Below are 23,418 nucleotides of genomic sequence, written 5' to 3'. Positions count from 1 at the left end.
AACCTCGTTAAATACTTGTTCTTCTTGTATATGTGATTGTGTTCTTGGCGATATATTGAGATACCTCGTAGTAGTGCAAACCTAACGCTTCTGCAGGCTTTGGCGCAACAATTGGTATCAGAGCAAGGAGACGCTCTTGGATACGGGTTACTCATATTGAAATTGAAGTGAAGGTATTTTTCTGAAGATTGCTTGAGGTAATACTAATCTCAAAGGTTCTGTTTTTTTATCTATATTTGGTTGTTTAAGAACAATGGTTGACGGAGTTAAACCAGTTGATCCGAAAGATCTTTTAGGAGAACATTCAGAGTCCACAAGTAAAGATAAAGAAACAAAAGAAGAAATACTTCATTCACATAGATCACAACTCAAAGTAGAAAAGTTTACAAGAACCAATAACTTTGGTTTATGGAGAACAGACGTAATGGATGCTCTTGTTCATCTTGACCTAGAAGAAGCTCTAGAAGGTCAGCCAGTGGCGATGTCTGACAAGAAGTGGAACAAGATGAATAAATTATGTCTTGCTTCGATACGAGGGTGTTTAGCAACTGCAGTAAGAGTTAATTATCAGCACGAGACTTCATTTAAGGATCTCTGGGAAAAGCTAGAGAAGGAATACCTTGTGAAAAATGTGGCTAATAGGATACATCTTAAAAGGAATTTGTATCGCTATAACATGAAGAGAGGTGCAACCTTAACCAAGAACCTAGATTCATATAATAAACTTCTTTCTAAGTTGGTTAACTACGATGAAAATATCAAAATAACGAAGAACAATCTTTGTGTTTGATAAACTCTCTTCCTGAAAAGTATGAACCCGTGATTAAAGCTTTAATACACGGCAAGGATAAGATGACATACGTTGAGGTCACTATAGCATTGCATAGTGAGGAGTTTAGGAAGATGGATTGTGAAGACCTTGCAAGTGAAGCTAATAATGATTTGCTTCTTGCAAGAGGTCGTTCATCAGACAGGAGAAAAAAGAATGGTGGTTATAGTAAAGGTAGAGGACTTTCTAAGAGTAGAACGTGACTGCAAAAAGATGAGCGTGCTTGGTGCCATGACTTTGGTCATTGGTCTAAGGATTGTACGAAGTGTAAGGCAAGAGAAGGAGATAATAATAATATCGAGGTGAACATTCCTAAAGGTAATGAAGAATTAGATGATGCTTTTGATTTCTCGCTAACTGTGACACCATCAACTTGTACTATTACAGATGGTACATGGGTATTAGATACTGGAGCAACGTATCATATATGTCCATATCAGGACTGGTTCTCAAGTTTTGAAGAGCTTGATGGAGAAGTACGTATGGGAAACAATCATACTTGCAGGGTGATTGGGATTGGCAGTGTTCGTATCAAGATGCATGATGGTATGGTAAGAGAACTAAAGGAGGTAAGACTTGTACCTGCCATAAAGAAGAATCTGATTTCACTCGGAACTTTGGAAGCTAACGGCTAAAAGATAGTCACTGAACATAATCTTCTAAAGGTAATCTCTGGATCTATGGTAATCATGAAGGGCACACGTCATCATAACTTTCACTACTTGATTGGGAGTACAACAACAGGGGATGTGTCTATTTATGAACACATCGAGAGTGCAGCTACCGAGAAGACAAAGATATGGCACACGGGACTTGCACATCCAGGAGAGAAGTCGTTGCATAGGTTGATTCAACAAGACTTGTTGAAAGGTTTTATTTCTTGCAAGTTAGCATTTTGTGAACATTGTGTTAAGGGAAAGAAAACAAGAACAAGCTTTGGAATAACTATCCACAATACTAGTGGAGTTCTTGACTATGTTCACTCAGATGTTTGGGGTCCTTCCAAGAATGCATCATTTGGAGGGAAATTTTGGTTTGTGTCGTTCATTGATGATTATTCTAGGCGCGTATGGGTGTACACCATGAGGCATAAGGATGAAGTCCTAGAAATCATTGTGAGGTGGAAAAAGGCAACTGAGCCTCAAACTGACAGAAAGATAAAAGTACTACGTTCGGACAATGGTGGAGAGTACAAGATTGATCCATTCTTGCAAGTATGTCAGGATGAGGGGATAAAGAGGCACTTCACAGTTAAGAAAACAGCGCAACATAATGGGGTAGCTGAACGCATGAATCGTACTTTGCTGGAGAAGGTACGATGTATGTTATCTAATGCTGGATTAGGTAAGGCGTTTTGGGCTAAGGCAGTTACGTATGCGTGCTTCCTCATTAATAGGTTTCCATCAGCTGCATTAGAAGGTAAAACTCCTATGGAAAAATGGTTTGGTACACTATCTTATGATTATGACTCAATTCATATCTTTGGTTGTCCAGCGTGGTATCATATTAGTGAAAACAAGCTTGATAGCCGTGTTGTGAAAGGAATCTTTGTGGGTATGAATAATGGAGTAAAAGGGTTCAAGATTTGCAGTCCAGTTGAGAAGAATATATTCATGAGTAGAGATGTCACGTTTGATGAGATGTATATGGTAATGTCTTGAGGTTCTCGGCAGGTGGAGAACATAAGTACCAGTACTAGTGAGCCTTTGCAGCAGGTGGAGATTGATGCAACTCCACCAATTCCAAGTTAAGTCTGTATCTGTTGAGAATACTTCTGAAGACATTGGGTCCGAAAGATAAGTATTTACTGAAGTTCCAAATTATAGTGACGCTATTGAGGAAGATTAAAAAGAGTCAGTAGAAGATACAGAAGCTACGTTCACGGAAACAATTGCAACCAGCAAACCAAGAAGATCAACCAGGAAGGCTGGTTGGATGAATGATTACATTACTTATGCATTACCAGTTGTTGAAGATGGTACTCCTACTTCCTATTTAGAAGTTGTACGTAGTGCATAGTGTAAAGAATGGAGAGGTGCAATGCAGGACGAGATGGAGTCTCTTTACAAGAATGGTACATGGATTCTTATGATGCTTCCGAACGGTAAGAAGGCCATAGGGTGCAAGTGGGTATATGCTAAGAAATTAGGATCTTTGGTGAATCAAGTTCGCTACAAGGCAAGGTTAGTTGCAAAAGGTTATGCCCAAAGAAAAGGGATTGACTACAATGAGGTGTTCTCTCTGGTGGTAAAACACTCACCAATCCGTATTTTGTTGGCCTTGGTAGCACAATATGATCTAGACCTAGTTCAGCTAGATGTTAAGAAGACATTCTTACATGGGGATCTAGAAGAAGAGATCTATATGACTCAGCCGAGTGGGTTCAAGGTTGCTGGAAAAGAAGATTGTGTATCTAAACTGAAGAGATCGTCGTACGGGCTAAAACAGTCTCCAAGACAATGGTACAAGCGATTTGACCAGTTTATGATAGATCAAACATACAGAAGAAGTCACTATGACCATTGTCTATACTTTAAGAAGATACGTGATGGGTATTTCATATATTTGCTCTTGTATGTCGATGATATGCTGATTGCACCGAAAAACAAGAAAGAGATTGATAATTTGAAGAACAGGTTGTTATCTGATTTTGAGATGAAAGATCTGGGAGAAGCTAAGAGGATTCTTGGCATGGAGATTCAACGTGACAAAGAGAAGGGTAAATTTTTTTTTCAAAAGGTATATTTGAAGAAAGTGTTACAGAAGTTTGGTGTCTACGAAGGAACTAAATCTATAAGTACTCCCCTTGCTGCTCATTTTAAGTTGAATGCTCGTATGTCTCCCACTACTAAACAAAAGAAAAAGTATATGGCCCAGGTCCCATATGCTGAAGATGTTGGTAGCTTGATGTATACGATGGTATGTACAAGGCCGGACATTTCACATGCAGTTAGTATGGTCAGCTGTTATATGCATTGTCCTGGAAAAGGACATTGGCATGTTGTGAAATGGATTTTGAGGTATCTTTATGGTACGGTTAATGTTGGCTTGGAGTTTGTGAAGGATAGAAGTAGCAATCAGTTGTGTGTTGGGTATGTGGATTCTGACTATGCTGGTGATTTGTATAAAAGACGTTCAACTACAGGGTATGTGTTTACCGTAGCAGGGGAACCAAAAAGTTGGAGATCAATCTTGCAGTATACTGGGGCGTTTTCAATTACGGAGGAGGAGTATATGGAAGTGACTGAGGCATTCAATGAGACTATATGGTTACAAGGTTTGCTCGATGACTTAGGAGTTGTACAAAACCAACTGCATGTGCATTGTGATAGTCTAAGTGCAATTTATTTGGCTAAGAATCAAGTGCATCATGCTAGAACAAAACATATGGATGTACGATTTCACTTTGTGAGAGAAATTCTTGAAGAAGAAGACATTCTACTTGTGAATATCAATACCAAATACAATCCAGCTGATATGTTGACTAAAGTAGTATCTGGGATCAAGTTTCGACATTGTTTGAAATTGATCCACATCCTTCCAGTTTGGTGAAAGGCCCTTTTTGGGGTAAAGGTTCTTATGAACCTGGTGGAGGTCTTCTAGCAAGGTCATTTAAGAGAAGTACGGTTGGGTTTGATTTCTATTGAGTATAGGCAGGCAGCCAATGATGGTTCAATCGACGTTGGAAGATGGAGGTGATTTTGTCTATTGATTGTATCATGCATGAATGCATGATCCGAGGTGGAGAATTGTTGGTAGGATGGTCAAGGACTGGATTAGGAAATCTAGTTGGTTAAGGAAACCAAGTACTTGTGTCCTAAGTATAGAATCTTAAGAGGTTTGTTCTTAGAGCTAAGATTAGGAAACCCTATACTTGTAGGAAAGTATTCCTTATTAAGGAATGTGTCCACTCCTATTGATGTGTATAAATAGCCATAGAGAGAACTCACCAGAACTAAGTAAGAGTTATCTTCTTCTCGTCTAAAGGCTTTGTATATTCTAACCTATACCGTGATATATAAAATTGCTTATATATTCCTTCCCGAGGATTAAACCTCGTTAAATACTTGTTCTTCTTGTGTATGTGATTGTGTTCATGGCGATATTGAGATACCTCGTAGTAGTGCAAACCTAACGCTTCTGCAGGCTTTGGCGCAACAGATTTTCCATCTATGTAGCTTTCGCGAATGTTCTAATATTAATACGAAGACAGTATGCAATTTCTAGTACCGTGTTTCTATCAATTTCAATACATTTGCGACCAACTCTCGTTGGCTTATTGATCCTCTTTTTATTTTTCCATTTTGCATCTCTTTCAATAAAAATAAGTACACAGCTAAGCGTTCCTCATTTTTTAGTTCTCTGGTTTTCCTTTCTATTGTGCTAGAATTCATCATCTTTGAATCATTAGAATCATACCTTCATCATTAAAAGTCATATCTCCATCGCTAGAATTTATGTCTTAATCAGTTGATGATATTTCCTCGTCATCAAGATACGAAAGATTAGAGTAAGGTTGAATATTTTCTACTCCGTCGAAATCTTGAAATGAGAGAGTAGTGTAAGGTTCAGTAATTTCTTCTTCAGGAAAATCCATGCTAATGGGAAGAGAAAATGAACAGTGAGAATTGAAAAGGATAACAAAACGCTTTCAATGAATTCCAAAAAAAGGAGGGAAATAATTTGGAGAAAAAAATTCAAATTCGGTTTTTTACAAGTATTTGATCTGAAAATATGAGCATGATGGTTGGGGGGAATTTTTAGACGAATTTTTATTTTGAAATCAGTTTAGTTTACCTTCTCCAACATAAAATCACTTTGAAAACAAAGAAAGAGTAAACAACAAAGAAACACAGTTGCCAGCAAAAAATATTGAATTCAGCGTACATGGTTTAATGGATATATGCAGTCTTGAAAAGGAGGAGAGGAAGAGGTAAGACATAATTCATGGAGAAGGATCGAGGTTGTGGACCCTCCACCTCTTTCTGGAATGCATTATTACCATGGCTATGTAGAATCTGTTCATGTGAATGGCTAGCTAGCTATTTTAACTACCCTCAAAAATCAATAAAGGTGTTCATAATTTATGAAGAAGACAAGGATAGCAAGACCATTACTAGCAGTGCTGCAATTGTCCTATTTTTTCCAAGACAAAAGACTCCTCATTAGAATAAAATCAATCCGCGTATACGGTTTTTTTATTTTGTAATCGACATGGTTACTCCAAAAACGTGTGTAGATACTAGGAGGACATAATATTTGGAGTTTATCTAAAAAACGAGTAGAGAATTCTAATAACATATTTTAGGAGGGAATAATCGGTTGTTCCCAGAAGAATACAGTTACTTAAATTTTTTATGAAATTTTCGATTCATAGCCATACACTAAAAATTAAGAGCAGTTAGGAAGTGTAAATAAGGATATTTTTGGAGAAAAAATTAACCTCTCTCTAGTTCATTCATTAATTTATGTGAAAATCTTTCCCCTTCATCTAAAACGGGACGAAAAAATTATTTTTTTTTGGTATTAAATCAGTCTAATTATTAATGACGTAATCTCACAACTGTTAAAAAAAAAATTTAGCTCCATGCGAATTGTTAACTTACATTTTCTTTTCATACTATTTACTTCTTTAGAATTTCACTCACACCATAATCTAATATAAGTGGGACATCGTTGTTATAGGAGTCGTCTCCTGGCGTATCTTTTTTGTGGAACCACTCTCTTATGGGTTGTAAAGTAATAAGCTGATTAATCGAGGCTCAAACGGGGAACTCGTCTTTCGACTAAAGTAAGAAGCCGATTGCCTTTTCTCCCTTCTTCTACTCACATGATAAAGAAATCCTAAACCACTAAGGCGTCGTTGTTCCGATCTGTTCTCTTGGGAGCAGATCGGAGCAGATTTTTCCAAATAATTACTTGTCACACCTTTTTTTATCTATTGGTGGTAATTTTTCTGGTTTTATATTTTGGACTGGTTCTAAAAATCTAAGTCTGTTTTTTTTTCCTTCTTTTGTTTACAGATTGAGTCATCTCCCTCTGTTTTTAGTTTTAAGTTCACCTTGTTTTAACCGGTTCTTACTAGAATGAGATATTTTTTTGTTTGTCTTAAGTTATTTAGTTTTGGGAGATTTTTCTGATTTTGTGTGGGTTTTAATTCATGGTGATGAAATTGAAGAACTTAATGTCGATTTACTCTAACAGAACTCTATCTTTATTGGTGACTTCATCTACATCAATTACAAAATCAAGATCTCTAGCAACAATGGAAGCAGTAGCAGCAGGTACCAAGACTCCAACAACAGACACCAAGACACCAATAGAACCAGCAACAACCAAGACTCCGATGCATATTCAGATTCAGATCGATTTATACTTTTTTGCTCCAATTCAAACCGATCCAGTAAACCCCTGGTACTTCAGTCTAGTTAGATTAGTTAGTTACTTTTGGATTAAAAACCCTGAGAAATGGATGGATCATCTAATGATCCTACATTCATGCTTTTTGCAATTGGGTGTAGTTTGTTTTTGTTATTCACAAAACAAGTTTGGCCAGTTAACCTTTCCCTGTTACTTTGTTCTTGGTTTACTGGAATGGTAGAATCGGTAGTAAAAGATGAATCTTATAGTCAGTATTTCTGGAGAAAACTATGTAACAATGTTGGAATCTTCTTGATCTTTGTTGTTTTTTTAGCTGATATAAACTGTAACAACTGTTGTAACCATTACGATCTTGAAAGACTGTATCAATCAATATATGAGGCTTGCCTATTTTATGAAAAAAAGCCGATTGCCTTATAATATGTACTGTGACCCAAATTTTTCAATTATTTCAATGCATAGCATATTGTAACCCAAACGCTCATCGTCATCGTGACATTTGCAACTTTGCCTTAGTTTTTTCACCGGAGTTTATAGTTTGTCACATAGTTCGTGATTGGCTTCTTGATCCAAAATCCCCCAAACCCGTTGGGCGACTCAAAATCTGCGACCCTAAATATAATAATGGATCATGGTTTTTGATGTCGATGATCATCAAGCAAGAATATGGCACCATAATGGTATCTCCCCTAAAACGTAAGATCGGACTTACCGACTCTTATTAATTCGCTTCTCTTGTTTCAACTGATTCCTTTAGTTTATGGGATCAACATCTGATTCCTTCATCAAATTAAATATGATTCGGTTGAACTTATCATCAATAACTTTAGTTTATGAGATCGAATTATTTGCGAGGGTGCCAAAGTTAAGGCAGCCACAGCTAACTGAAGTGGGTTACTTTCCGGGATTCTATGTTTGTTGCTTTCGCAAGTAGATGCAAGTAAAATGTGTAAATATATCCCAAATTAGAGGTGCACATACCCAATCCTACCCGTCATTTCTACCATACCCGTCACTATTTTATCCATATCGTACCCAACATGTCATTTGATGGGTAGGATGACGGTTAAAGATTTCTTACCCACCACCAAATGGGTAGGGTGATGGGTAAAACTCGAAATTAACCTACCCTACCCGCCTACCCGCTTAAAACTGAAAAGAAAAATAACCCTTCCATTGTTTTTTCCTCCTGTCCATTTTTTTGGTTATTTCAAAACAGCTTAGGGGTAAATTATAAACTTGTTTTTTCACTTATCTCTTTTTATTTTTTCACTTAACTCTACCAAAAAAAATTCCAGAGAAACAAATCGACTTCATCTTCATTATTTTCTCATCAGATGATTCGAAGAACCCTGATCTCTTTTCTTTTGCTTATGATGCAAATACCACAATCTTCAATTCCACCTTGTTCTTGATTCATCAACATCTTTTTCTCAATCTAGAACCTCATCTCAAGAACACAAGTTATCTGATATCTTGGTTTTGCGGATTCTAAACCAGGGAGTAAGATGTTTATTTCTGTTGACTGAAGAATTCACGATTCGAGAAAGTTAGGGTTTCGATTAGGGTTTGATTTTGGGAATTACACAGATGAAGGAAGGTTGGGTTTTAATTGATTCTTAAATCAGCAATCAGGTATCGAAAGTGGTTGGATTAATGATGTTTTGGGCTTGATTGAATCTCAGAAGAGATGAAGAACTGAAATGGTTCTGGTATCAGTTGGATTCGACGTTTACCATGGGTTTGAACTGAAGTGCAGGAATGGATTAAATCTGGTGAAGCTGGTGAATGATGTCACTGCAGTTTGTGTTGGTAGGATGGTCAAGGACTAGATTAGGAAATCTAGTTGGTTAAGGAAACCAAGTACTTGTGTCCTAAGTATAGAAGCTTAAGAGGTTTGTTCTTAGAGCTAAGATTAGGAAACCCTATACTTGTAGGAAAGTATTCCTTGTTAAGGAATGTTCCACTCCTATTGATGTGTATAAATATCCATAGAGAGAACTAGAGAAACACACCAGAACTAAGTAGAGTTCTCTTCTTCTCGTCTAAAGGCTTTGTATATTCCAACCTATACGGTGATATATAAAATTGCTTATTCCTTCCGAGGATTAAACCTCGTTAAATACTTGTTCTTCTTGTATATGATTGTGTTCTTGGCGATATTGAGATACCTCGTAGTAGTGCAAACCTAACGCTTCCAGGCTTTGGCGCAACAATTGGTATCAGAGCAAGGAGACGCTCTTGGATACGGGTACTCATATGAAGTTGAAGTGAAGGTATTTTTCTGAAGATTGCTTGAGGTAATACTAATCTCAAAGGTTCTGTTTTTTATCTATATTTGGTTGTTTAAGAACAATGGTTGACGGAGTAAACCAGTTGATCCGAAAGATCTTTTAGGAGAACATTCAGTCCACAAGTAAAGATAAAGAAACAAAAGAAGAAATACTTCATTCACATAGATCACAACTCAAGTAGAAAAGTTTACAAACCAATAACTTTGGTTTATGGAGAACAGACGTAATGGATGCTCTTGTTCATCTTGACCTAGAAGAAGCTCTAGAAGGTCAGCCAGTGGCGATGTCTGACAAGCAGTGGAACAAGATGAATAAATTATGTCTTGCTTCGATACGAGGGTGTTTAGCAACTGCAGTAAGAGTTAATTATCAGCACGAGACTTCATAAGGATCTCTGGGAAAAGCTAGAGAAGGAATACCTTGTGAAAAAGTGGCCAATAGGATACATCTTAAAAGGAATTTGTATCGCTATAACATGAAGAGAGGTGCAACCTAACCAGACCTAGATTCATATAATAAACTTCTTTGAGTTGGTTAACTACGATGAAAATATCAAACGAGAACAAGCTTTGTGTTTGATAAACTCTCTTCCTGAAAAGTATGAACCCGTGATTAAAGCTTTAATGCACGGCAAGGATAAGATGACATACGTGAGGTCACTACAGCATTGCGTAGTGAGGAGTTTAGGAAGATGGATCGTGAAGACCTTGCAAGTGAAGCTAATAATGATTTGCTTCTTGCAAGAGGTCGTTCATCAGACAGGAGAAAAAGAATGGTGGTTATGTAAAGGTAGAGGACGTTCTAAGAGTAGAACGTGACTGCAAAAGATGAGCGTGCTTGGTGCCATGACTTTGGTCATTGGGCTAAGGATTGTACCAAGTAAGGCAAGAGAAGGAGATAATAATACGAGGTGAACATTGCTAAAGGTAATGAAGAATCAGATGATGCTTTGATTTCTCGCTAACTGTGACACCATCAACTTGTACTATTACAGATGGTACATGGGTATTAGATACTGGAGCAACGTATCATATATGTCCATATCGGGACTGGTTCTCAAGTTTTGAAGAGCTTGATGGAGAAGTACGTATGGGAAACAATCATACTGCAGGGTGATTGGGATTGGTAGTGTTCGTATCAAGATGCATGATGGTATGGTAAGAGAACTGAAGGAGGTAAGATTGTACCTGCCATAAAGAAGAATCTGATTTCACTCGGAACTTTGGAAGCTAAGGCTAAAGATAGTCTGAAAATGGTTCTAAAGGTAATCTCTGGATCTATGGTAATCATGAAGGGCACACGTCATCATAACTTTACTACTTGATTGGGAGTACAACAACAGGGGATGTGTCTATTTCTGAACACATCGAGAGTGCAGCTACCGAGAAGACAAAGCTATGGCACATGACTTGCACATCCAGGTGAGAAGTCGTTGCATAGGTTGATTCAACAAGACTTGTTGAAAGGTTTTGCTGCAAGTTAGCATTTTGTGAACATTGTGTTAAGGGAAAGAAAACAAGAACAAGCTTTGGCAACTATCCACAATACTAGTGGAGTTCTTGACTATGTTCACTCAGATGTTTGGGGTCCTTCCAAGAATGCATCATTGGAGGGAAATTGGTTTGTGTCGTTCATTGATGATTATTCTAGGCGCGTATGGGTGTACACCATGAGGCATAAGGATGAAGTCCTAGAAATCTTTGTGAGGTGGAAAAAGGCAACTGAGACTCAAACTGGCAGAAAGATCAAAGTACTACGTTCGGACAATGGTGGAGAGTACAAGTGATCCATTCTTGCAAGTATGTCAGGATGAGGGGATAAAGAGGCACTTCACAGTTAAGAAACACCGCAACAGAATGGGGTAGCTGAACGCATGAATCGTACTTTGCTGGAGAAGGTACGATGTATGTTATCTAATGCTGGATTAGGTAAGGCGTTTTGGGCTAGGCAGTTACGTATGCGTGCTTCCTCATTAATAGGTTGCCATCAGCTGCATTAGAAGGTAAAACTCCTATGGAAAATGGTTTGGTACCACTATCTTATGATTATGACTCAATTCATATCTTTGGTTGTCCGCGTGGTATCATGTTAGTGAAAACAAGCTTGATAGCCGTGTGTGAAAGGAATCTTTGTGGGTATGAAGAATGGAGTAAAAGGGTTCAAGATTTGGAATCCAGTTGAGAAGAAGATATCATGAGTAGAGATGTCACATTTGATGAGATGTATATGGTAAAGTCTTGGGTTCTCGGCAGGTGGAGAACAAGACCAGTACTAGTGAGCCTTTGCAGCAGGTGGAGATTGATGCAACTCCACCAATTCCAGTTAAGTCTGTATCTGTTGAGAATACTTCTGAAGACATTGGGTCCGAAGAGAAGTATTACTGAAGTTCCAAATTAGTGACGCTATTGAGGAAGAAAAAGAGTCAGTAGAAGATACAGAAGCTACGTCACGGAAACCATAGCAACCAGCAAACCAAGAAGATCAACCAGGAAGCTGGTTGGATGAATGATTACATTACTTATGCATTACCAGTTGTTGAAGATGGTACTCCTACTTCCTATTTAGAAGTTGTACGTAGTGCATAGTGTAAAGAATGGAGAGGTGCAATGCAGGACGAGATGGAGTCTCTTTACAAGAATGGTACATGGATTCTTATGATGCTTCCGAACGGTAAGAAGGCCATAGGGTGCAAGTGGGTATATGCTAAGAAATTAGGATCTTTGGTGAATCAAGTTCGCTACAAGGCAAGGTTAGTTGCAAAAGGTTATGCCCAAAGAAAAGGGATTGACTACAATGAGGTGTTCTCTCTGGTGGTAAAACACTCACCAATCCGTATTTTGTTGGCCTTGGTAGCACAATATGATCTAGACCTAGTTCAGCTAGATGTTAAGAAGACATTCTTACATGGGGATCTAGAAGAAGAGATCTATATGACTCAGCCGAGTGGGTTCAAGGTTGCTGGAAAAGAAGATTGTGTATCTAAACTGAAGAGATCGTCGTACGGGCTAAAACAGTCTCCAAGACAATGGTACAAGCGATTTGACCAGTTTATGATAGATCAAACATACAGAAGAAGTCACTATGACCATTGTCTATACTTTAAGAAGATACGTGATGGGTATTTCATATATTTGCTCTTGTATGTCGATGATATGCTGATTGCACCGAAAACAAGAAAGAGATTGATAATTTGAAGAACAGGTTGTTATCTGATTTTGAGATGAAAGATCTGGGAGAAGCTAAGAGGATTCTTGGCATGGAGATTCAACGTGACAAAGAGAAGGGTAAATTTTTTTTTCAAAAGGTATATTTGAAGAAAGTGTTACAGAAGTTTGGTGTCTACGAAGGAACTAAATCTATAAGTACTCCCCTTGCTGCTCATTTTAAGTTGAATGCTCGTATGTCTCCCACTACTAAACAAAAGAAAAAGTATATGGCCCAGGTCCCATATGCTGAAGATGTTGGTAGCTTGATGTATACGATGGTATGTACAAGGCCGGACATTTCACATGCAGTTAGTATGGTCAGCTGTTATATGCATTGTCCTGGAAAAGGACATTGGCATGTTGTGAAATGGATTTTGAGGTATCTTTATGGTACGGTTAATGTTGGCTTGGAGTTTGTGAAGGATAGAAGTAGCAATCAGTTGTGTGTTGGGTATGTGGATTCTGACTATGCTGGTGATTTGTATAAAAGACGTTCAACTACAGGGTATGTGTTTACCGTAGCAGGGGAACCAAAAAGTTGGAGATCAATCTTGCAGTATACTGGGGCGTTTTCAATTACGGAGGAGGAGTATATGGAAGTGACTGAGGCATTCAATGAGACTATATGGTTACAAGGTTTGCTCGATGACTTAGGAGTTGTACAAAACCAACTGCATGTGCATTGTGATAGTCTAAGTGCAATTTATTTGGCTAAGAATCAAGTGCATCATGCTAGAACAAAACATATGGATGTACGATTTCACTTTGTGAGAGAAATTCTTGAAGAAGAAGACATTCTACTTGTGAATATCAATACCAAATACAATCCAGCTGATATGTTGACTAAAGTAGTATCTGGGATCAAGTTTCGACATTGTTTGAAATTGATCCACATCCTTCCAGTTTGGTGAAAGGCCCTTTTTGGGGTAAAGGTTCTTATGAACCTGGTGGAGGTCTTCTAGCAAGGTCATTTAAGAGAAGTACGGTTGGGTTTGATTTCTATTGAGTATAGGCAGGCAGCCAATGATGGTTCAATCGACGTTGGAAGATGGAGGTGATTTTGTCTATTGATTGTATCATGCATGAATGCATGATCCGAGGTGGAGAATTGTTGGTAGGATGGTCAAGGACTGGATTAGGAAATCTAGTTGGTTAAGGAAACCAAGTACTTGTGTCCTAAGTATAGAATCTTAAGAGGTTTGTTCTTAGAGCTAAGATTAGGAAACCCTATACTTGTAGGAAAGTATTCCTTATTAAGGAATGTGTCCACTCCTATTGATGTGTATAAATAGCCATAGAGAGAACTCACCAGAACTAAGTAAGAGTTATCTTCTTCTCGTCTAAAGGCTTTGTATATTCTAACCTATACCGTGATATATAAAATTGCTTATATATTCCTTCCCGAGGATTAAACCTCGTTAAATACTTGTTCTTCTTGTGTATGTGATTGTGTTCATGGCGATATTGAGATACCTCGTAGTAGTGCAAACCTAACGCTTCTGCAGGCTTTGGCGCAACAGATTTTCCATCTATGTAGCTTTCGCGAATGTTCTAATATTAATACGAAGACAGTATGCAATTTCTAGTACCGTGTTTCTATCAATTTCAATACATTTGCGACCAACTCTCGTTGGCTTTTCTAGGAGATACATCAGGGGCCATATTTGAACTTTGAATTTCTTTCGATCATCTTCAAATACGTTTTACAGTTGAAATTGATGTTTTGAAAATTCTAGCAGCTTTTGGTATTGATCCTCTTTTTATTTTTCCATTTTGCATCTCTTTCAATAAAAATAAGTACACAGCTAAGCGTTCCTCATTTTTTAGTTCTCTGGTTTTCCTTTCTATTGTGCTAGAATTCATCATCTTTGAATCATTAGAATCATACCTTCATCATTAAAAGTCATATCTCCATCGCTAGAATTTATGTCTTAATCAGTTGATGATATTTCCTCGTCATCAAGATACGAAAGATTAGAGTAAGGTTGAATATTTTCTACTCCGTCGAAATCTTGAAATGAGAGAGTAGTGTAAGGTTCAGTAATTTCTTCTTCAGGAAAATCCATGCTAATGGGAGAAGAGAAAATGAACAGTGAGAATTGAAAAGGATAACAAAACGCTTTCAATGAATTCCAAAAGAAAAGGAGGGAAATAATTTGGAGAAAAAAATTCAAATTCGGTTTTTTACAAGTATTTGATCTGAAAATATGAGCATGATGGTTGGGGGGAATTTTTAGACGAATTTTTATTTTGAAATCAGTTTAGTTTACCTTCTCCAACATAAAATCACTTTGAAAACAAAGAAAGAGTAAACAACAAAGAAACACAGTTGCCAGCAAAAAAATATTGAATTCAGCGTACATGGTTTAATGGATATATGCAGTCTTGAAAATAGGAGGAGAGGAAGAGGTAAGACATAATTCATGGAGAAGGATCGAGGTTGTGGACCTCCCACCTCTTTCTGGAATGCATTATTACCATGGCTATGTAGAATCTGTTCATGTGAATGGCTAGCTAGCTATTTTAACTACCCGTCAAAAATCAATAAAGGTGTTCATAATTTATGAAGAAGACAAGGATAGCAAGACCATTACTAGCAGTGCTGCAATTGTCCTATTTTTTCCAAGACAAAAAGACTCCTCATTAGAATAAAATCAATCCGCGTATACGGTTTTTTTATTTTGTAATCGACATGGTTACTCCAAAAACGTGTGTAGATACTAGGAGGACATAATATTTGGAGTTTATCTAAAAAACGAGTAGAGAATTCTAATAACAATATTTTAGGAGGGAATAATCGGTTGTTCCCAGAAGAATACAGTTACTTAAATTTTTTATGAAATTTTCGATTCATAGCCATACACTAAAAATTAAGAGCAGTTAGGAAGTGTAAATAAGGATATTTTTGGAGAAAAAATTAACCTCTCTCTAGTTCATTCATTAATTTATGTGAAAAATCTTTCCCCTTCATCTAAAACGGGACGAAAAAATTATTTTTTTTTGGATTATTAAATCAGTCTAATTATTAATGACGTAATCTCACAACTGTTAAAAAAAAAAATTTAGCTCCATGCGAATTGTTAACTTACATTTTCTTTTCATACTATTTACTTCTTTAGAATTTCACTCACACCATAATCTAATATAAGTGGGACATCGTTGTTATAGGAGTCGTCTCCTGGCGTATCTTTTTTGTGGAACCACTCTCTTATGGGTTGTAAAGTAATAAGCTGATTAATCGAGGCTCAAACGGGGAACTCGTCTTTCGACTAAAGTAAGAAGCCGATTGCCTTTTCTCCCTTCTTCTACTCACATGATAAAAGAAATCCTAAACCACTAAGGCGTCGTTGTTCCGATCTGTTCTCTTGGGAGCAGATCGGAGCAGATTTTTCCAAATAATTACTTGTCACACCTTTTTTTATCTATTGGTGGTAATTTTTCTGGTTTTATATTTTGGACTGGTTCTAAAAATCTAAGTCTGTTTTTTTTTTCCTTCTTTTGTTTACAGATTGAGTCATCTCCCTCTGTTTTTAGTTTTAAGTTCACCTTGTTTTAACCGGTTCTTACTAGAATGAGATATTTTTTTGTTTGTCTTAAGTTATTTAGTTTTGGGAGATTTTTCTGATTTTGTGTGGGTTTTAATTCATGGTGATGAAATTGAAGAACTTAATGTCGATTTACTCTAACAGAACTCTATCTTTATTGGTGACTTCATCTACATCAATTACAAAATCAAGATCTCTAGCAACAATGGAAGCAGTAGCAGCAGGTACCAAGACTCCAACAACAGACACCAAGACACCAATAGAACCAGCAACAACCAAGACTCCGATGCATATTCAGATTCAGATCGATTTATACTTTTTTGCTCCAATTCAAACCGATCCAGTAAACCCCTGGTACTTCAGTCTAGTTAGATTAGTTAGTTACTTTTGGATTAAAAACCCTGAGAAATGGATGGATCATCTAATGATCCTACATTCATGCTTTTTGCAATTGGGTGTAGTTTGTTTTTGTTATTCACAAAACAAGTTTGGCCAGTTAACCTTTCCCTGTTACTTTGTTCTTGGTTTACTGGAATGGTAGAATCGGTAGTAAAAGATGAATCTTATAGTCAGTATTTCTGGAGAAAACTATGTAACAATGTTGGAATCTTCTTGATCTTTGTTGTTTTTTTAGCTGATATAAACTGTAACAACTGTTGTAACCATTACGATCTTGAAAGACTGTATCAATCAATATATGAGGCTTGCCTATTTTATGAAAAAAAAGCCGATTGCCTTATAATATGTACTGTGACCCAAATTTTTCAATTATTTCAATGCATAGCATATTGTAACCCAAACGCTCATCGTCATCGTGACATTTGCAACTTTGCCTTAGTTTTTTCACCGGAGTTTATAGTTTGTCACATAGTTCGTGATTGGCTTCTTGATCCAAAATATCCCCCAAACCCGTTGGGCGACTCAAAATCTGCGACCCTAAATATAATAATGGATCATGGTTTTTGATGTCGATGATCATCAAGCAAGAATATGGCACCATAATGGTATCTCCCCTAAAACGTAAGATCGGACTTACCGACTCTTATTAATTCGCTTCTCTTGTTTCAACTGATTCCTTTAGTTTATGGGATCAACATCTGATTCCTTCATCAAATTAAATATGATTCGGTTGAACTTATCATCAATAACTTTAGTTTATGAGATCGAATTATTTGCGAGGGTGCCAAAGTTAAGGCAGCCACAGCTAACTGAAGTGGGTTACTTTCCGGGATTCTATGTTTGTTGCTTTCGCAAGTAGATGCAAGTAAAATGTGTAAATATATCCCAAATTAGAGGTGCACATACCCAATCCTACCCGTCATTTCTACCATACCCGTCACTATTTTATCCATATCGTACCCAACATGTCATTTGATGGGTAGGATGACGGTTAAAGATTTCTTACCCACCACCAAATGGGTAGGGTGATGGGTAAAACTCGAAATTAACCTACCCTACCCGCCTACCCGCTTAAAACTGAAAAGAAAAAATAACCCTTCCATTGTTTTTTCCTCCTGTCCATTTTTTTGGTTATTTCAAAACAGCTTAGGGGTAAATTATAAACTTGTTTTTTCACTTATCTCTTTTTATTTTTTCACTTAACTCTACCAAAAAAAAATTCCAGAGAAACAAATCGACTTCATCTTCATTATTTTCTCATCAGATGATTCGAAGAACCCTGATCTCTTTTCTTTTGCTTATGATGCAAATACCACAATCTTCAATTCCACCTTGTTCTTGATTCATCAACATCTTTTTCTCAATCTAGAACCTCATCTCAAGAACACAAGTTATCTGATATCTTGGTTTTGCGGATTCTAAACCAGGGAGTAAGATGTTTATTTCTGTTGACTGAAGAATTCACGATTCGAGAAAGTTAGGGTTTCGATTAGGGTTTGATTTTGGGAATTACACAGATGAAGGAAGGTTGGGTTTTAATTGATTCTTAAATCAGCAATCAGGTATCGAAAGTGGTTGGATTTAATGATGTTTTGGGGCTTGATTGAATCTCAGAAGAGATGAAGAACTGAAATGGTTCTGGTATCAGTTGGATTCGACGTTTACCATGGGTTTGAACTGAAGTGCAGGAATGGATTAAATCTGGTGAAGCTGGTGAATGATGTCACTGCAGTTTGTGTTGGTAGGATGGTCAAGGACTAGATTAGGAAATCTAATTGGTTAAGGAAACCAAGTACTTGTGTCCTAAGTATAGAAGCTTAAGAGGTTTGTTCTTAGAACTAAGATTAGGAAACCCTATACTTGTAGGAAAGTATTCCTTGTTAAGGAATGTTTCCACTCCTATTGATGTGTATAAATATCCATAGACAGAACTAGAGAAAACACACCATAACTAAGTAAGAGTTCTCTTCTTCTCGTCTAAAGGCTTTGTATATTCCAACCTATACGGTGATATATAAAATTGCTTATTCCTTACCGAGGATTAAACCTCGTTAAATACTTGTTCTTGTTGTGTATGTGATTTTGTTCTTGGCGATATTGAGATACCTCGTAATAGTTGGTAGGCATTTAAAGGAGTAAGAAAATAAGACAAAGGATAAGAAGGCCTACATGTTAAACTGCAAGTGCACAGTTGTCATTGTAGTGTGTATGTGCAAGAACAGGTCATCTCCACAGGGACTTGGGGTGTATAGTTGAAGTTTCACTATGTTGATAATTGATGCAAAACTAAATGCAAGGTCACAAGGTTGCAGTGAAAGTGAAACAGAGATGGTAAAACAACAAGGAACCAAGGCTATGAGCCAAGGGCAGGGAAGGCAGTGCACTGATTTCAGTGCACAGCAAGCTTCAAAATACAAGAAATAAACAGCAAGATAGCTAAGAAATTTAGCTGAGCAGGGGGCAAAACAGAATTGAATTTATAAGTGATTGTAAAGGATTTGTGGCTAAGCCAAGGCTTAGAATCCACCTTTGTGTCCTAGCCAAACAATGCAATTCTAGGTTGAAATTAGGATCCTAAGCATACAAATGGAATGGAAAGAGAATTAGCTTGCTATGAGCACTAATTTCTCCCATTGCTCAATCAAAACAATGCATCCTAAGGCTCTAACCTAGCATTCCACTATCAGACAGTGCACTGAGGTTTCATCTAAACCTCAGCTGCAACAATTTAGCTCATGCTCAACATATAAACAACATTAACATTCATCATACAAGATAATTCAAACAACACACATATGGTGAGCAAATACAAAAACATGATAAACATATGAACCAACAGTGTAAACATGAAACAAATGAGAAACTGGCTAGTCCAGTTCTCTACAAGAGTGAAGCTGGCTAACCCAGCATAAGTCTTTTACATCACACCCACAGTATCTATTTATACATACAATGGAAATCCCAAAAAATCCCCAATTAACAGCAAAATTAGGGTTTGTAAAAAAAAATACAATTAAACCCAAAATTGGTTCACCTAACCTTCTGATAACAACCCAATCAACCAACCCATGCTTCAATTAGACGTACAATCATGTTCCCCCAATTATCCCCAAATTATGAAATTAGGGTTTATAAGAAATAGAAATTAGGTTTACCTAATCACTGCAAACTCTTGATAGCTCTCACCCATGCTTCCTTACGGTCTTCTGATGCTTCCCACGCCTCCAATTGCTCTCCTAACTCACCTAATTTACCAATTTTTCACACGTTAGGGTTTTGAGAAAAACGTGTATAAAAATGGGAAATTAGGTGGCTAGATAGGTTGTAATGATGGTAGTGGAGATGGGTTATGGTGTTTGGTTGATTTGAGAGGAGATGGTGGTGGTTGAGGTGGTGGTTGAGCGGGGAAGGGTAAGGTGGCGGACATGGAAGGAGCAGAGCTCGACTGCTCGAAGGAGGAAGATGAGAATTTGGGTAAGGTATGTTTGGTTTGATGGGTATAGGGTTAGGTTGTTCTAGTGTGAGGCGGGCTCATCAGATTTCGATGTCTTGCGATGCTTAGCCGTGGGGTGTGGAGATGAAGATTGATCTAACGGATAAAAGTGAAGATGCTGGCAGCGACCGTTGGATGCAGATATACAACGAAACTAACGGCGCCAGATGGAGTTAGGTGTTGTAGTGTTAAGCGGAAGTATCTGGGTTTGATGCGCAGGCAAAGAAGCGATCGTTGGATTCAACTACAATCTAATCTGAAGGCTTGGAATTTAGGCCCTATGGTGTTTGATAGGAGCTTCAGATTTTGATGCGCGATGAAGGAGCGACCATCGGATGATGAGATGGATCCAATCCGACGGCTGAGAATGGAGGCGGTTTTGGTTATAGAAAATGGGTTTGGGTAAGGGTTTTGGGCCTTGGGTATGCCAAGCCCATATCTTCTTTAAGAACAATTCTTCCTTCTTGAGCCCATTTCCAGCTTTTTGGACGTGCGCTCCATTCTTTGCGGCTTCCTTGCGTAATTCCTCCCGGCTTTTCACTACTTTTCTGCTCTATTCCGCTCCGCAAGTCATCCAGACTTTATTTATTACCTAAAAATGCAAAATTAAGTAAGAAAAATATTTATTCTTGAAAACAATGAAAATACAGAATATGGGATAAAATGTAGAATTAATGCACAAAAGATGAGTTAAATGCCAACAAAAAGGGATAAAAATATACATTATTTGGCACTCATCAATAGTGCAAACCTAACGCTTCCGCAGGCTTTGGCGCAACAACTGGTATCAGAGCAAGGAGACACTCTTGGATACGGGTTACTCATATTGAAGTTGAAGTGAAGGTATTTTTTTGAAGATTGCTTGAGGTAATACTAATCTCAAAGGTTCTGTTTTTTTTAATTATTTATATTTGGTTGTTTAAGAACAATGGTTGACGGAGATAAACCAGTTGATCCGAAAGATATTTTAGGATAACATTCGGAGTCCACAAGTAAAGATAAAGAAACAAAAGAAGAAATACTTCATTCACATAGATCACCACTCAAGGTAGAAAAGTTTACAGGAACCAATAACTTTGGTTTATGGAGAACAGACGTAATGGATGCTCTTGTTCATCTTGACCTACAAGAAGCTCTAGAAGGTCAGCTAGTGGAGATGTCTGATAAGCAGTGGAACAAGATGAATAAATTATGCCTTGCTTCGATACGAGGGTGTTTAGAAACTGCAGTAAGAGTTAATTATCAGCACGATCCTTCAGCTAAGGATCTCTGGGAAAAGCTAGAGAAGGAATACCTTGTGAAAAACGTGGCCAATAGGATACTTCTTAAAAGGAATTTGTATCGCTATAACATGAAGAGAGGTGCAACCCTAACCGAGCACCTAGATTCATATAATAAACTTCTTGCTGAGTTGGTTAACTACGATGAGAAGATCAACGACGAGGAGCAAGCTTTGTGTTTGATAAACTCTCTTCCTGAAGAGTATGAACCCGTGATTAAAGCTTTAATGCACGGCAAGGATAAGATGACATACGCTGAGGTCACTACAGCATTGCGTAGTGAGGAGTTCAGGAAGATGGATCGTGAAGACCTTGTAAGTGAAGCTAATAATGATTTGCTTCTTGCAAGAGGTCGTTCATCATACAGGAGAAAGAAGAATGGTGGTTTTGGTAAAGGTAGAGGACGTTCTAAGAGTAGAACGCGACTGCAGAAAGATGAGTGTGCTTGGTGCCACGACTTTAGTCATTGGGCTAAGGATCATACCGAGCGTAAGGCAAGAGAAGGAGTTAATAGTAATACTGAGGTGAACATTTCTAAAGGTAATGAAGAATCAGATGATGCTTCTGATTTCTCACTAACTGTGACACCATCAGCTTTTACTATTACAGATGGTACATGGGTATTAGATACTGGAGCAACATATCATATATGTCCATATCGGGACTGGTTCTCAAGTTTTGAAGAGCTTGATGGAGAAGTACATATGTGAAACAATCATACCATATCAAGATGCATTATGGTATGCTTAGAGAGCTGAAGGAAATAAGATTTGTTCCTGCCATAAAGAAGAATCTGATTTCACTCGGAACTTTGGAAGCTAAGGGCTATAAGATAGTCGCTGAAAATGGTGTGCTAAAGGTAATATCTAGATCTATGGTAATCATGAAGGGCACACGTCATCATAAATTGTACTACTTAATTGGGAGTACAACAACAGGGAATGTGTCTATTTCTGAACCCATCGCGAGTGCAACTACCGAGAAGACAAAGCTATGGCACATGAGACTTGCACATCCAGGTGAGAATTTGTTGCATAGGTCAACAAGACTTGTTGAAAGGTGTTATTTCTTGCAATATAGCATTTTGTGAACATTGTGTTAAGGGCAAGAAAAAAAGAACAAGCTTTGGCACAACTGTCTACAATACTAATGGAGTTCTTGACTATGTTCACTCAGATGTTTGAGGTCCTTCCAAAAATGCATCATTTGGAGGGAAACATTGGTTTGTGTCGTTCATTGATGATTATTATGGGCACATATGGGTGTACACCATGAGGCATAAGGATGAAGTCTTAGAAATCTTTGTGAGGTGGAAAAAGGCAACTGAGAATCAAACTGGCAGAAAGATCAAAGTACTACGTTCGAACAATGGTGGAGAGTACAAGAGTGATCCATTCTTGCAAGTATGTCAGGATGAGGGGACAAAGAGGCACTTCACAGTTAAGAAGACACCAGAATAGAATGGGTAGCTGAACGCATGAATCGTACTTTGCTGGAGAAGGTACGATGTATGTTATCTAATGCTGGATTAGGTAAGGCGTTTTGGGCTGAGGCAGTTACGTATGCGTGCTTCCTCATTAATAGGTTGCCATCAGCTGCATTAGAAGGTAAAGCTCCTATGGAGAAATGGTTTGGTAAACCAACTTGTGATTATGACTCAATTCATATCTTTGGTTGTCCTGCGTGGTATTATGTTAGTGAAAACAAGCTTGATAGCTGTGTCGTGAAAGGAATCTTTGTGGGTATGAAGAATGGATTAAAAGGGTATTTGGAATCCAGATGAGAAGCAGATAGTCATGAATAAAAATGTCACATTTGATGATATGTCTATGGTAAAGTCTTGGGGTTCTCGGAAGGTGGAGAACAGAAGCACCAGTACTAGTGAGCCTTTGCATCAGGTGGAGATTGATGCAACTCCACCAATTCCAATTAAGTTTGTATCTATTGAGAATAATTCTGAAGACATTGGGTCCGCAAGAGAAGTATTTACT

This window comes from Papaver somniferum, chromosome 2, assembly GCF_003573695.1.
Source record: "Papaver somniferum cultivar HN1 chromosome 2, ASM357369v1, whole genome shotgun sequence".
Taxonomy (NCBI): domain Eukaryota; kingdom Viridiplantae; phylum Streptophyta; class Magnoliopsida; order Ranunculales; family Papaveraceae; genus Papaver; species Papaver somniferum.
Note: the sequence above shows the minus strand (reverse complement) of the source record.